Below are 12,256 nucleotides of genomic sequence, written 5' to 3'. Positions count from 1 at the left end.
GTTAGAAACTTAATTGGACTAAACTATCATTTAGTGAAGAACGAAATGTATTTGGTAGCAATACAGTTTGACGTAAGTTGTAAACGTGGAAAAAAACTGCTTCCTATTATTAAGGAAATATGGATATCAATTCTGGAGATAACTACCATCCCACTTATTTGATGAAACTGTTGTTAACTGACAAAAACCAACTCTCCATGATAGAGGGAAGTTGGTGAATGTTAATCTATATAAGGACTCCCTGCTCGTAAACAAAAGTTTTGCGTTATTGGGTTCTATCACCTTAAGAACATTGAGTCTTTCAACGAGTAGAAGATATCCTTTTCTTGTTCGGCAATGGCTATCTCAGGTATCATGTTAACATCTGTTAGTAATCTAGGAAACTTGTTAATATTATATACTCCTAGTTTTCCAATATTTGGTATCAGGGCCAAATTAACATATCCTAGATTCGAATATACGTGTCGAACTGCATATGTTTTCAAGCATGTGAATTTTTATTTTTATTTTTAATTATGACGTGTTGAACCAAAGCACATGATAGCACCGAATCGATACTTTCAATGCATCCATGCTTTCCATTATTTCATCTGACAACATATGACAGCATCGATACTTTCAATAAAATGCATGAGGGTGTCTTGCCTCAAAAGTTCTTTTAATGTCATGCAGCACTTACCATAATATTTTGAATTCACCAAAGTGAATGCTTTGGATGTATATTCTGGCAAAGAAGGGTATAAAGATTCATTGCATGTTCATACTCTTTTCCAAAGGAAAGAATATATAAAATGCATAAGGTTTGAATGAATCATTCCTTGTATAATCTTGTAATTATCTTGTCCAAAGACTTGATATATCTGTGATAAAAGATGATTGAAGTGGTCAGAATGTACATGATGACTTTTAAGGGGTGTTTATATTTCTGACCAAAAGGGGATATATAAACATGTGTAAGTGATGCATGAAATTAAAATTGTATTGAATGTTTTATTTGGCTACCTCAGCAACATCATCTGCACTTAGCCTTTCATCGATCGAGCCTCTTAATGGAGGAAACTTCAAAAGGTGGAAACAAGACATTGAGATTTTGCTGGGCTTGATGGATCTCGATTTAGCACTGAGAGAGGATGAACCTGCACCGCTAACTGACACTTCGACTGTTGAGCAACGTTTGAAGCATGAAAAGTGGTAGAAAGCCAACAGGATGTCGCTCATGGTGATGAGAAGAACTATGAGTGAGACTGTGAGAGGTGGGATACTTGCATGTGAGAAAGCTAAGGATTTTCTGGATTCAATTGAAGCAAAGTTCAAAGAGTCCGAGAAAGCCGAGATGGGTGAATTGATGACGACGCTAACCAATTTGAAGTTTGATGAAGGCAAAAGTGTAAGGGAGCACATACTGAAGCTTGTTGACACTGCAGCAAAATTGAAGGACTTAGAGGTCCTGGTTGATGATGCTTTTGTTGTTCATATGGCATTGACTTCCCTACCTCAATCCTTTGATCAACTGAAGATCACTTACAACACACAGAAGGAAAAATGGTCACTGGATGAACTAATTTCCATATGTGCTCAAGAGGAAGGCAGGCTCAAAAGAAACACCAACTTTGGTGTTGTGAACTTCGTGCACAACAACAAAGGGAAGAGGCCAATGTTTCATTCTGGTAAGGCTTCTAAACTAGACTCTTCTCTAGGAATTGCTATAGCTGCTTCTTCCTCTAAGGGACCGAAGGATCATAAGGAAATTATGGACAACATAAGGTGCTATTTTTGCAAAAACACTGGACACATAAGGAAGAATTGTGAGAAACTCAAGAGCTGGAAAATTAAGAAAGGTATTTTTGTTAAAATTTTTGTTTGTTTTGAAACTAATCTTGTTGAAGTCCCTCCAAATACTTGGTGGTTTGACACTGGGTGTTCGGTTCATATCACCAATTCTTTGCAGGGTTTCACAAGAGGAGTCACAACTACAAGAAGTGAAGTTTTTCAAGTTTTCATTGGCAATGGCAATAAAGTGGCTGTGGAAGCAGTAGGCAACCTCAATCTGGAATTATCTAGTGGTTTTATTTTAGAATTAGTTGATGTACTCTATGTACCTTCACTTAGAAGGAATTTAGTTTCTGTTTCAAAACTTGTAAAATCTGATTTGGCTTTTAATGGAGACAATGAGAGTATCAGAATTTACTTGAAAAATAATCCAAAAGATGTTCTTGGAGTTTGTTTTCTAGTCAATGATCTTTGGCAATTGTTGTGTTCAGTGGTGAATGATTTTGCTTGCCTTAATGTTGATTCAATGGGTTCGAGTAAAAGAATGGTTTTAAATGAAAAATCTTCTATGCTTTGGCATTGAAGAGTGGGACACACTTCGAAAACTAGAATGGATCGCTTGGTCAAGGATAATATCCTACCGACTTTATACTTCTTTGACTTGTCAAATTGTATTGAGTGTTTTAAGGGAAAATTAATAATTTCTAAGAAGAAAACTTCAACTAGAAGTCTAAAGTTGTTGGTGATTATTCATTCAGACGTCTATGGACCTTTTCCAACCAAAACACTTTGTGGAAATGTGTATTTTGTGACTTTTACGGATGATTTTTCGAGATTTTCATATCTCTATTTAATCTTAGATAAGTCTTCTGTATTAAATTGCTTTAAAGTGTTCAAAACCGAAGTTGAAAAACAACAAGAAATGTCCATTAAGATCCTAAGGTCAAATAGAGGAGGGGAATACTATGGCAGGTACACAGAGAAGGGTCAATCCAAAGGACCTTTGGCGCAATATTTGGAAGAGTGTGGGATTCAGGCTCAGTACACTACTCCAGGCACACCACAACAAAATGGTGTGGCTGAGAGAAGAAATAGGACACTGATGGATATGGTGAGAAGTATGATGAGTTGTTCAACACTTCCACAACACTTGTGGGGAGAAGCTTTAAAAATGGCAAACTATATTTTAAACCGTGTTCCTAGTAAATCAGTTTGCAAGACTCCTTTCGAGATGTGGACTGGTAGGAAACCGAGTTTGAATCATCTACATATATGGGGCTGCAGTACAGAGGCAAAGATGTATAATCCTAATGAGAAGAAATTGGATCCTAGAACCATTTCTTGTCATTTTGTAGGGTTTCCTGATAAATCTAAAGGCTACAGATTCTATGCACCAAACCTTTCGAACAGAATTTTTGAATCCAATAGTGCCAAGTTTATTGAGAATGGGGAAGTATCTAGCAGTTCATAGACATTGCCATCCTTTGACTTTGAAGAGCAAAGAAGTGTTCGTGAAGATCAAAATTTTGAAGGTTCAATGGAGTTGCAGCAACCTCCCACAATTGATTTTCAACTTGAAGATTTTAATTATCAAGATGAAATAATCGAAACAAATACAAATGGTGTGCCACTAAATTCTTATGTTGGTCCAATAAATGTAGCTTCTTCATCTCAGGTACCAATGAGTTCTTCAATGCAAGGGGTGATAAATGATATAAGGGTATTACCACCAAGAGTCAGAAGGTCAGCCATCCCTGATGACTATGTGGTGTATTATCATGAGGTTGAAATGAATGAGGGTGTGTCTGATGATCCGGCCACTTACCAAGAAACGATGGACAACTCGCAATTTGATAAATGGTTGGAAGCAATGCATGAAGAATTAAGATCCATGCAAACAAATCACGTATAGATTTTAGTTCCTGCACCAGCCAATATTAAACCAATAGGAAATATGTGGGTTTTTAAAACAAAGAAAGACTCACGTGGAAAGGTTGAAAGACATAAGGCGAGGTTAGTGGCAAAAGGTAACACACAAACTAAAGGGGTGGATTATACAGAAACTTTTTCACTAGTTTCAACAAAGGACTCACTTCGGGTAATTCTTGCACTGGTGGCTCATTATGACCTGGAGCTTCATCAGATGGATGTAAAGATAACCTTCTTGAATGGTGATTTGGAGGAAGAAATCTTCATGGAACAACTAGCTGGTTTCATTAAGCAAGGAGAAGAAAATATGGTATGCAAGTTGAGAAAGTCAATATATGGTTTGAAACAAGCTTCCAGGCAATGGTTTATGAAATTTGATGAGAAAATCACGTCTCTTGGCTTCAATGAGAATAAAATAGATGATTGCATATATCTCAAGGTATGTGGTTCGAAATTCATATTTCTTGTTTTGTACGTGGATGATATCTTATTAGCTAGCAATGATATCAACCTCTTACATGAAACTAAGAAATTGTTGTCCAATACCTTTGAAATGAAAGATATGGGAAATGCGTCATATGTGTTGGGGATTGAGATAATTAGAGACAGATCAAAGGGTTTTCTAGGAATCTCACAGAGATCATATATAGAGAAGGTATTGCATCGGTTATGCAAACCTGTTCAAATGGAGAAGTGCCAATGGGGAAGGGAGATAGATTGAATAAGTCTCAGTGCCCGACAAATGACTTAGAAAAACAAAGCATGATTTACAAACCTTATGCATCATTAGTTGGGAGTTTAATGTATGCACAGGTTTGTACGAGACCGGATTTGGCTTTTGCCATAAGTGTGTTGGGAAGGTATCAATCTAATCTAGGTGAACAACATTGGGTTGCAGCGAAGAAAGTATTAAGATACTTGCAGAGGACTAAGTCATTCATGCTGGTATATAAGAAAGTGGAGAACTTGGAACTATTTGGCTACACTAATGCGGATTTTGCAGGTTGTACAGATGATAGAAGATCAACCAGCGGATATTTGTATTTCCTAGCTGGAGCTGCAGTATCGTGGAGAAGTGCAAAACAAAAGGCCTTGGCTACATCAACTATGGAAGCTGAATTTATAGCTTGTTTTGAAGCTACAAAGAGGGGATTGTGGCTGAAGAATTTGATCAAATTCATGGGAATTGTGTATTCAATTTCAAGGCCACTGGTGTTGTATTGTGACAATAATGCAACTGTTTTCTTTTGTAAAAATAATAAGAAGTCAGAAGCTACAAGACTGATGGACATCAAATATTTGTCAGTCAAAGAACATGTGAGAAAGGGTGAGGTTGTGATCGAGCATATTGACACAAATTCTATGATAGCTGATCCATTGATAAAACCCTTAGTAGTGGGAGTATTCAAAGAACATGTCATGAAGATGGGTGTGCACGACTCTTTGGAATCTGCTGAACTGTGGGAGTAAGAAACTCTTATACGAATTGCATGTATGAATGCTTATTTATATGTATTTGCATGATTATCAGTATGCCATTACAATTAAAAAGTGATGGTTTAAGACTAAGTTGCAGTAATAAATATGCATGTGCTGTGCTAAATCTTTATGATTATTCTGAGTTATATAGCTTATATAACACAAAGTGGTATATGATTTTCAATTCAGTAAAGGAACTGTGATTATCCAAAGATAATCCATAAAGTTGATTGAATTGATTCATAGAAAAATGAATGTGAAGTTCATTGAAAGTTTGACATCATACAGATTAGATTCAAATGACAATGATTTTAGAGTGCATGTGCCAATGAGAGCTGCACATGGTTTTCTAGAGTTCGACATTTGAACTAATACTGGTAGATGTGGGGAAGCAAGTTACGTGTAACTGGATGTGACCACTAAGGAGTCAATATTGTAATTGTGATAACATTTCGATGAAATGATTAGTTTACGTCCAAGTGGGAGAATGTTAGAAACTTAATTGGACTAAACTATCATTTAGTGAAGAACGAAATGTATTTGGCAACAATAAAGTTTGACGTAAGTTGTAAACGTGGAAAAAAACTGCTTCCTATTATTAAGAAAATATGGATATCAATTATGGAGATAACTACCATCCCCCTTATTTGATGAAACTGCTGTTAACTGACAAAAACCAACTCTCCATAATAAAGGGAAGTTGGTGAATGTTAATCTATATAAGGACTCCCTGCTCGTAAAGAAAAGTTCTACGTTATTGGGTTCTATCACCTTAAGAACATTGAGTCTTTCAACGAGTAGAAGATATCCTTTTATTGTTCGGCAATGGCTGCCTCAGGTATCATGTTAACATCTGTTAGTAATCTAGGAAACTTGTTAATATTATATACTCCTAGTTTTCCAACAACAAATAGGTTTATTGATGTCTGATGAAATAAGAGTGTGTTTGAAACTATTCTTGGAACCAATTCTCAGCAAAAATGCTAGTGTATCTTAGAAAAGCACTTGAAGTGCTTTCTGGAATAAGCACATAAATGGTGCTTCTTTAAAATGCACTTCAATTGTTTTTGGAACCCAAAAATACTTTCACCAATTGTAGTTTCATTTATTTTAAAAGTAAAGTACTTTCAAACAAGTCAAGTCTGAAAGACTAGAAAGATTTGGGGAAAACAAGATGACGAATGAGCTCCTTCTACCACTTTTACGAATATGACCTATGAGTTATTAATCAATTTCAAAACATACAATATTACTTTTCTTATAAGCAAGAGAGAACCTTTGCTAGAGATTGAAGTTGAATAAGATCAATATATCACTTTGTCATGTTTTCTTTACTTGTGTTGGGTAGGGAGATGAATATAGAAGAAAGGAAGTGAGAGGAATTTGTATAGTTTCTTTCTGCTTTCTGCTTTGAGCTTTTGTTGTTCATAGGAAAAGTGAAGTAATTTTCCAGTGTGTTTTCCGAGCCTCAATACGACTTCTTTATAGGAAAAATTTACCAACAAACATCTACAATCTTACACAATTAAAAAGGATGTTGTAGTAAAATAGTGAGAACTATTTTACCCTGTGCAAAAGTCTTCAATAAAAAATGAAAACTTATCCAACCCACATGGGCATCCATACTTACAACAGCGTTAAGGTGTTCCAATAGTGCAGTTTTTGTTATTTCGAGTGGGTGGTAACAAAGGTTCCTGAACTTTACGTTATATTAGTTTTTGCCCTTGAACTCTCTGTAGGCTTCGAAATTTCAAAATTTTGATGTCTACACTATCATATTAGTTTCTCTCATCCTCCAACTTAATTGTGTGTTGCATGAGTGATTCTTCCATCAAATTTGTCTTCTTTTGTTTAAATTTAGGGGTATAGTGGTCTTTCAATACAAAAAAATAAAAATAAAAAAATAAAAAAATAAAAATCCAATTTATTTAAAAAAGAGAAGAGCTGGCTCCTTAAGGTTAAGGAGTTCCTCCTCATATACATCGTAGCCTATTTATAGAATTCGTGCTTATGATTGGAGTCTTTTATATTATAATTCAATATGTAAAAATCATCTCCGCATCAAATTAGTTAAAAATAAGATCGCTTAGTCAATCTTTAAGGAATAGGTGACAAAGTAGTTTAAGAAGGGTTCCTCCTCAATCCTTCAAGAGCCAAGTCTTACTCTTTGAATGAAATTCCTATTTTATCCCTCAACTTAACGGGAAAGTTGACGGAGTTAACGAAAAGGACTACAAATGCAACAAATGACATAATTCGAGGACGGAAGAAACTCTTAATAGAGTTCAGGGATGAAAACTAAACTCGTGATATAGATTAAGGACCTTCACTACAATTTAGCCTTTTATTTCTCAATAGAAGTTATTTTAAATAATTTTTTTCTTCTTTTATTATAAAATAAAAAGTATTCCCAAAGTTTTTTTTTGAAATATAGTTTTGTCTAAACAATATAAAGGATTGAGAAAGGGGGTTGGTGGCACAAAGAGAGATGTGTATTTGTGAGGTGTATGTTATGCCACCACATTATGCCTTTATTTATAGTAGTAGGGAAGGTAAATTTCTTACCCCAATAGGATTACAACTCTGATAGGATAATATCTAGTCTAAGAGATATCCCATATATGATAGGATTTACATGATCACATTCATAATCTAATAAGACTGCAACACTCCCCTTGAGCGTGTAAATACTTAAGTAAATGGCGCATCAGATTTTTAGTGATGTAGTAAGTAGAGTTGATGAAGTCGTCAGCACAATGAACGAATGTGAGTCTCGGATAAACGGAAGAATGCATAAAAGGTAAAACTCACAAAACCTCGCTAGGTTAAAACCCAAGGTAGGATAAAAACTCATAGATTAAGGAGAAAAGTGAGAAGTTGCATTATGTCAAAACTATACATCTTTTGGATGCAAGTGGAAGAACTCATAAGGGTATGACCAGCTCAGGATAGGTGCCTCGTCAAAACCTAGTTAGGCAGTAGAAATCCAGTGGGAAAAAATGTTCCTAATCGTAAGGAAAAAAAGTACATTAAGGTTAAATGAGTATACTTCTGGATACCCCCTGAGTTTGAAAAAACTTCCAAATGAGAATTACAAGCATTGCATATGAATAGCTAGGCATACCAATTCCTCGGACAAGCTTCTGGAAGGTTGACTTCAATAGTGATGTCATGAAAAGGTCAGCAAGGTTATCTAGGATCCGCTTGCATGACTTCATTCTCCTAATACTTTGCTGATGTGATGTAGACGCAATATGTCTTGGTGTTGCCTTCGTTGACATATCATGCCTTGGTCAGGTCGATACATACGGCATAGTTTTCATGGATCGTCATTGGGACTCAATGATGGATGATAATAGCAGTTACTTCGAATATGCTCAACAAGAACTCTCAACCATGTCTCACATATGGCATAGTGAAGTGAGTCTTGGAACGGTTTGAAGATTTCGCAACTAAGGTCATATTGTGGATCTCCAAGATATTGTTATATCCTTAACAATAAAGACATAACCATTTAAAGACGTGCCTTGTGTGGGTTCGATAAGTAACCAGTGTTAGCATAACAACAAGGAAAACATCATTCCGAGGATGTAGGGGGTCAAATTTGCTCAGCATGCGTTGGGATTAGCCCAAGTCCTAGTACCTTCAAGGTAACGGAAAAACATCTTTAATACCAACTCAATGGTTGTGTGTAGACGTAGCGCTGCATCTTTACCAATATATCAACAACGATGGAGATGTCTCATCTAACGCAATGAGCTAAGTACAACAAAACACAAAGTTGAAGTCAAATATTGAACTTCAGATTCCACAACCTCATCAAAGGTCTCATTTGCATATAGCGTATAAAAGATCATAGGTATACTCAATGGTAACATATTCGGGGTGTAGTTCGACTAGTAAACCAAAGTACCGTCATAACAACGCTTGAACTTTGGGTTAAGGTATAAACGAGTTTTCTTAAGATCATTCATCTCAACTTCCGTCTCCAGGTGTGAGGCAGTTTTCTCAAGCTCTTCCAGAGTCTTACTGAGATTCGTGTCAAGGACATAAGTTATAACTCTAGCAATTCAGAATAAGATTTCATAGCTTAATACACAAGGGAATAATTTATTCATATCCCTTACTGATCAAATAATCACTTAGACGAGTATACCACATTTGCCGGATTGCTTCAATCCATAAGTGAACACCTCAAACAAGTTGAGAGGGTGTTATGTGGTCTGGAACTATTTGAATCAATCCATGTTATTCTTCAGGAGTTTATATGTAAATCTCCGTATCAATATTTCCATGGGAAAACACTAACCATATTTCATAATGTTGCAATTAATCACACGGCGTTTGAGAGAAACCTTGCATCGTAATCCATACATCATATCGCATTATTTCACTCATCTCATTATGCTTCCTTTCCCACCAATAACACAATAGGGTTACCTTCGGTAGTGTAGGAACGATAAGTCCAAACATACTTTGGTAATGAATTAACTTGGATAGTAATTTCGGTTGTCATATCAGTTTTACGTTACACTAATCAACGAAATCTGGTTCAATATGTCACTTTTCATTTATGTTGGTAGCTACCATATAAGTGAAAACATTATCAATGATAATCTTATTCCAATTTCATTATCTCATCTAAACTAGTATATTTGACCAAGAACTTCAAGTCTCGAGAGTAATCCAGATTAATTTCATGAGATGGAAATGATTGAGAAAGCGATCGAGTATAGATTCATTTTGTGTCGTGATCTTCCTTTTTTAGGGAAGTGAATCTAATGAACCAAGTGATTTGTCTTGCGTTAGGCCGAGACAGATTGATTAGTTATCCGTCAATTTACCAAACTTCTAATAGGGGTGGCCAAACTATCCAATAGAGGTGGCACACCCTTCGGGGATGTTGACTCGACGTTCGTTAAGTACGTCTATCCTTGCAGGCATATTTGTAGTTGGTATATGATCTCATCACTTTAGCTAGATCAGAGGAATGCGTGTGGAGCAACATTCTGAAAGCTAGAATACACACAGTTGCTTATGACACTTGTGCGATACAAGGATTGAGATGAGACATAGTGGGTAATGTCCACGCAAATTCGTGTCGTTTTACAGGAACGTTGAAATTCTTATTTCCCCCTAACAGTAGGAAGACTGTCTAATTGAAGTGATAATCCGCAAAATGAGTGGTAAAGAGATTGATTGATTGCAAGGGCTCTAAAGAGCTAGTGCGAATGAGAATCATAATCGACAAATATTCACATCACTCTTTGAGGACCCATATTGGTATGTTGCGGCGGTGCAACTTAGCACATGGAATGCAAATCCAAAACATGTAAGTATGAAACGTCATGTTCGTACCCAATAACCAACTGTAATGTCAAAAAATAGGTTAGGTGGCAATGGGCCTCAAGGCAAACCAACATAGCGGTGTACAAAATTGCATAACCCTAGGCAGAAACCAACAACTTGGTGCATTCACCAAGGTCCGGGTGATCAATTAAATTATGCTTTATGATCATTCTGCGAGGTTGTTTTGGGATGAACATGGGAATTTGATGTCTAATTATAAACCCAAAAGAAATGCAATACTTATCGAAGCATTTTCGATATACTACAACATTATCTAGTCTTCTAGACTTTATGGGATAATTAAGGTGGTGATCCCTTAAAAACGGCCAAGAAGTTTAGTAGTAATGTGTGTGGACAAACATGTGACCATTTTGTTGATACAACAACCAAAACCATAAATATTTATATGATCCGCATTTTGGTTGGATTAGTCCACATATATTCCCTTGAATCCACTGTGAAAGGAGGGTCATTTCATATCTTTGCTAGGGATGTTATAGAAATAAAATTTCCCAAACGAGCGGGCTTGGCAAAGTGTGCTTATAGGCACATTATCCTTACTTTAGGTAAAGAGATGCAGCATGTCATCATTGTTCAACCTAAGTGTCCTAAACAATTGTGCCAAGCCAAATAAACTGCTTGAACCATTTAATTCTAGGCCGGCCACATGTGGCGTATCCTAGTTGGGAGGCAGCACATTGGTCCCAAAATATAGCTTCGGGCTTGTATTTTGGAGGTAGTGCAAAGACATTCCACTCAATTTTCTTCAATGGTTTCATTCATGATCATTGTTCTCTCGAATATCCTTAAGACTCAACGATATTCTTCCTGAACGGGGAGAATATAAGGTTTCTTAAATGGTAATTTGGTACTATTCATACAATGAGGAGTGTTCCAATGCTATTAATTAGGCTGGATAGACCTGAAATTGTTGCTAGAGATGCAATTTCGGTATAATGTTAATGTGCGTAGTATCGTATTCATTCAGACAGCTAACTTTCCCACATTTGTAATTGATCACATGTTTAATTAAATTCGGTCACATGTATTAGAAATATGATTCAATTAACTCATATTTGAGGACAACATCGATAAGATTATCCATAATGAAAACAAACACCAAACACAAATTGAAGAACATAGAAATTTGTCCACAAAGTAAACCAAAGTCACTATAGGGATTTGGACAACAAGGCCATTCATGTCAAAATTCGGCTCTTCCAACAGTGTTCAGTGTAGCAAAATTAGTCTCACATATTGACTACGAGAATGGTGCTCCTCAACAACATTGGTAGGGGCACGAACATGTGCATAACTAATGATTTATTCCATAAAAAACGGAAGTAAATTTTGCAGGGTTGAGGTTCGGGAACACTATTGAAGTTTAAGGTCTTAGGTGTCGAGGATCACGCTTTGGGCTTGATGCTAAACCTTGACAAGCCTTGATTCTACCATATGTTGTAAAATCAAGCTCGAAATTGGATTGTGAGAGGGGACAGACTCAGACTTGGGTTCGAAAGGTTCCAGCCAAAGCTGGAGATGCATGTTCGGTATGCCTCTGCCAAAGCAGAGTATACATTTCGGTGGGCCCCAGCTGAAACTGGGTACCACCATTTGGTAGACTCGAGTCGAAGTTGAGTATATGAGATTCTGTCACATGTGTGCTAGTAATCAGATCCAAGAATTCGGTAAACTTCCACTTTTTACACTGCTACTTCAAGAGTGAGTT

The sequence above is a fragment of a genome, unplaced genomic scaffold, assembly GCF_019419815.1.
Source record: "Pyrus x bretschneideri cultivar Hongxiangsu unplaced genomic scaffold, Pyrus_bretschneideri_v1 Contig89, whole genome shotgun sequence".
In the NCBI taxonomy this organism is placed as follows: domain Eukaryota; kingdom Viridiplantae; phylum Streptophyta; class Magnoliopsida; order Rosales; family Rosaceae; genus Pyrus; species Pyrus x bretschneideri.
This window is presented reverse-complemented; position numbering follows the sequence as displayed.